Raw genomic sequence first — 5177 nt, 5'->3', positions numbered from 1 at the left:
CCTTTCGTAGTGGTGGAGTGTTGTAACACCCCGGATGTAACTTTCCCTATTTGTACTCCAACTCTTGCCGTTTCCGCCGTTAAGTTATATTTATTATCTCGGGTTCGGATTTTTGTCTCCATGTGTTGTTGTCGTTGTCATGCATCTCATATCATGTCATCATATGCATTGCATTTGCATACGTGTTCGTCTCTTGCATTCGAGCATCTTCCCCATTGTCCGTTTTGCATTCCGGCGCTTCGTTCTCCTCCGGTGGCCATTTCTAGCTTTCTTTCGTGTGTGGGGATTAAAAATTTACGGATTGGACCGAGACTTGCCAAGCGGCCTTGGTTTACTACCGGTAGACCGCCTGTCAAGTTTCGTATCATTTGGACTTCGTTCGATACTCCAACGGTTAACCGAGGGACCGAAAAGGCCTCGTGTGTGTTGCAGCCCAACACCCCTCCAATTTGGCCCAAAACCCACCAAACTCTGCTCCATCATCTAGAGCGTTCGATCACGATCGCGTGGCCGAAAACCTCACCTCATTTGGACTCTCCTAGCTCCCTCTATGCCTATTTAAACACCCCCCGATTTTCGGATCTCCTCCTACCTCCGAAACCCTAATTTTCCACCACGCGCCGCCAGACATTGTCCGCCCGGGGCGGACACACCGCCGCCAGCCAACCGCCTCCTGCCACGTGGCACCCGCCACCTCGCCGCCGCCGCGGCCCGGGGAGCCCGGAGCCGGCCCCCGCGGCCCGAGCCGCCGCGCCGCCACCTCCCTCTCCTCCGAGCCGCAGCCGCCGGCGCGCCGCCGCCGCCGCCACCGGGCCGCGCCGCCGCGCTCCGGCCGCCGCCCCGTCCATCTCCAACTCCGGCCACCTCGACCTCTCCGGCGGTCCCGAGCACTGTTCCGGCGAAGATCCGGCCGTCCTCGTATGTTCGTAGCTCCATAACTTCGCATCCGTAGCTCCGATTCATGCATATAGCATATCAAAATGTTCATCTCAGAGAGTACATCATTTCGTTCCATTGCATCATTTTCATTTGAGTTCATCTTGATGCCCGGAATGCTGTTGAAGAGGGCTACTTGAGATAATTGCCAGATCTGCTACTCCATTTAGGATTTTGTCATTTTTGCCATGATTAATGTGTGCATGATATGCCCTGATGCTCTACATGTGTTTTGTTAAGGGTTTTGTCATCTTTCCAGAGGTGCAACCCATGTATTTTTGTGATGTGTGTGGTGACTAGTGCAAGCTTGCAAAGTGGTGCACTTGCTAATTCTGTTTTCAGGGACTTAGTAATTTCACTAAGTCCTGGACCTGTTTATCTCATGATGCCATATGTTCATGTTGTTTCCTAGTGATCCGTGCCTCTTTTGAGGATGATCAGTAAGGATGTTTTGTTAAACTTGTAGTGCTCTATCCATCCATGTCTTTGTTTGCAATTATGGAGCAACCTAGCTTGAGTCAATCGAGCTCTACTTTTGCTACTTTGTGAATCTGGGCAGATTGTCAACTTGTTTGCAATTTTGCCGGTGATGTTGTAGTTGATCCGTGCATGCTATGCTTTTATTCTTGCCATGTCTAGATTTATTTTTGTGCCTTATTGATGGGTGTATGCTTGTCTTGCCATGACTTGCACCGTAGTGAGTGCCTCGAGCTCGTAAACATGCCTACTTGAGTTATATTTCAGCTTGCTCCAGTTTTCACCAAGTCTGAAAACTGATTATGTTTTTGCTATGTTCACATGCTTGCAATGGTATTTTCTGATCCCTTTTGGCTCAAGGTCACTAAGGGACTTTTGTTAAGCTCTTTGAGTAGCTCCACGCCATGCTTTACTTTTCCATGTTCAGGTCCTATAGCTTGTATTTTTGTGGCTCCGAAGAGGGCTATCTGATCTGAGATCTTTTTGCCATATGCATTTTTGCCATGCTTGTTTGAACCTGTTAATGGATGAAATGGCCGTAGATCAGTGCTAGACTTTTGTTAAGCATCTTGTATGCATTCCTGCCATGTATTTTGTTGTCATGTTTGGGTGCTGTAGCATGTTCATCTCATTGCATTTAGATGCCTACTTGCTGTAAATCGCAGACCGGTGCCATATTTGAATCGCTTGCCATTTCCAAACCGTAACTCCGATTCTGGCATTCATCATATCGTTTTCAAGCGATTTCATCTCATCTTTCCAGTGACACACTTGGTTTTCCAAGTTGAGTCTAGGTTCATGCATTTCCTGTCATATCTTGCATTTTGCATCCCGCATCGCATCCCGCATAGCATATCATCATTGCATCATATTGCTTGGTCTTGCACGTGGTTGATTGTATCCTTGTTGCTTTTTTGTCTTCTTTGGGTAGATCCGGGAGACGAGTTCGCTAACGAGGAGCCCGTTGAGTTTACTTTCGAGGATCCAGTCAACTCTGACAACTGTGCAGGCAAGATGATCATACCCTCGAAATCACTACTATCTTCGCTATGCTAGTTTGCTCGCTCTTTTGCTATGCCATTGCTACGATGCCTACCACTTGCTTGCAAGCCTCCCAAATTGCCATGTCAAACCTCTAACCCACCATGTCCTAGCAAACCATTGATTGGCTATGTTACCGCTTTGCTCAGCCCCTCTTATAGCATTGCTAGTTCCAGGTGAAGTTTGGAGGCCATTCCTTGTTGGAACATCTTTTATTTACTTGTTGGGATATCATTATATTGCTATGTTATCTTAATGCATCTATATACTTGGTAAAGGGTGGAAGGCTCGGCCTCTCGCCTAGTGTTTTGTTCCACTCTTGCCGCCCTAGTTTCTGTCATATCGGTGTTATGTTCCCGGATGTTGCGTTCCTTACGTGGTTGGGTTATAATGGGAACCCCTTGATAGTTCGCCTTGATTAAAGCTTTTCCAGCAATGCCCAACCTTGGTCTTACCATTTGCCACCTAGCCTCTTTTTCCCTCGGGTTTCCGGAGCCCGCGGGTCATCTTATTTTAACCCCCCCCGGGCCAGTGCTCCTCTAAGTGTTGGTCCAAACTAGAGTCCTGTGCAGCGCCCCCTCGGGGAAACTCGAGGTTTGGTTTTAGTTGTATGGAGCGCTCATCTGAGTGTGCCCTGAGAAAGAGATATGTGCAGCTCCTATCGGGATTTGTCGGCACATTCGGGCGGTGTTGCTGGTCTTGTTTTAACCTGCCGAAGTGTCTTGAAGAACCGAGATACCAAGTCTGATCGGAACGTCTTGGGAGTAGGTCTATTCCTTCGTTGACCGTGGGAGCTTGTCATGGGCTAAGTTGGGACTCCCCTGCAGGGATTTGAACTTTCGAAAGCCGTGCCCGCGGTTATGGGCAGATGGGAATTTGTTAATGTCCTGTTGTAGATAACTTGAACCTTAATTTAATTAAAATGAATCAACTGAGTGTGTTACCGTGATGGCCTCTTCTCGGCGGAGTCCGGGAAGTGGACATGGTGTTGGAGTAATGTTTGCGCAGGTTGTTCTCTAGTTTCTTGCTCGTGCTTGGCCTTCTCTTCTCGCTCTCTTTTGCGAATAAGTTAGCCACCATACTTGCTAGTCGCTTGCTGCAGCTCCACATATAATTACCTTGCCTTACCTATAAGCTTAAATAGTGTTGATCGCGAGGGTGCGAGATTGCTGAGTCCCTGTGGCTCACAGATTACTATTACACCAGATGCAGGGCCCGATGATTCGGCTCCAGAAGACGCATATGAGCTCAAGTGGGAGTTCGATGAAGACTCTCAACGATACTATGTTTCCTTTCCCGGTGATCAGTAGTGGTGCCCAGTTGGGGATGATTGGACCGTGTCGCATGTTGGGTTATCTTTTATTTTGGCGCCGTAGTCGGGCCATGAGTGTTTGGATGATGTAATGTTATTTATGTACTTGATTGACGTGGCGAGTGTAAGCCAACTATTGTTATCTCCCTTTTATTATTTATATTACATGGGATGTTGTGAAGATTGCCTAACTTGCGACATATGCCTTCAATGCGATTATGCCTCTAAGTCGTGCCTCAACACATGGGACATATAGTCGCATCGAGGGTGTTATAATATCATAGCGGTTCTTAGGCGAAGCCCTGGTCGGTAGAACATCATCACCGTCATCACGCCGTCATGCTGACGAAACTCTCCCTCAACACTCAGCTGGATCGGAGCTCAAGGGACGTCACCGAGTTGAACGTGTGCCGAACTCGGAGGTGTCGTACGTTCGGTACTTGGATCGGTCGGATCGGGAAGACGTACGACTACTTCCTCTACGTTGTGTCAATGCTTCCGTTGCCGGTCTACGAGGGTACGTAGACAACACTCTCCCCTCACGTTTCTATGCATCACCATGATCTTGCGTGTGCGTAGGAAATTTTTGAAATAACTACGTTCCCCAATAGAACTAAGGATTGATCTTGCAAAAGATGAAGAGGATCGAGTCAACTTGACGAGAAATAAACTGGATGAAAAGAGCTGACATCACAACGATCGGAAAACTAACTGCGTGATCCTAAAGGAAAAATTTGAAGGGGAAGAGGAGTAGTTCAAAACACCTACGTCAAGAATTCTCACTAGAGCGACGAAGGGGCTGAGGATTAAAATGAATTCCTACTCTCCGATGTAACTAGACTCCAAAAAAGTTTTCTTCTAGACTCGACAACAGCCAAACTATACGATCAAACAATGGGGCTTCTATAGTCGGTCGGGGCTCTGATACCAACTTGTCACACACAACATGCAATCCTATCCGAGAGGAACTCGAAGGTACCACCAAGGATAGAGCCACATATTGAAACACTTTTCAAGGTGGATATCATTACATCGTACCATTACATAATGGTTGGGAATACATACAAGGCATACAAATGCCACACGAATACATCAAACATCATACATGAGAACAACATCCGACTACGGACGAAACACAAACCGAAACCCAAACGACATCCACCCTGCTAACCCAGGTTGCCGACTAGGAATCTATCCCTCGATCGAAGAAGAAGCGGAACAAGAACTCCAAAACAAATAAACATCGCTCACACATCATGATCATCGCGTTACCTATACCTGCAACTGTTGTTGTAGTAATGTGTGAGCCACGAGGACACAGCAATCCCATTACCATGGGTATCAAGACTAGCAAAGCATAACGGGTATGGAATGGATAAGTGGTGAGGTTGCAGCAAGCGACTAAGCATTA

Source organism: Triticum urartu, chromosome 2A (assembly GCF_056163025.1).
Source record: "Triticum urartu cultivar PI428250 chromosome 2A, HENAU_Tu73, whole genome shotgun sequence".
Lineage (NCBI taxonomy): Eukaryota > Viridiplantae > Streptophyta > Magnoliopsida > Poales > Poaceae > Triticum > Triticum urartu.
This window is presented reverse-complemented; position numbering follows the sequence as displayed.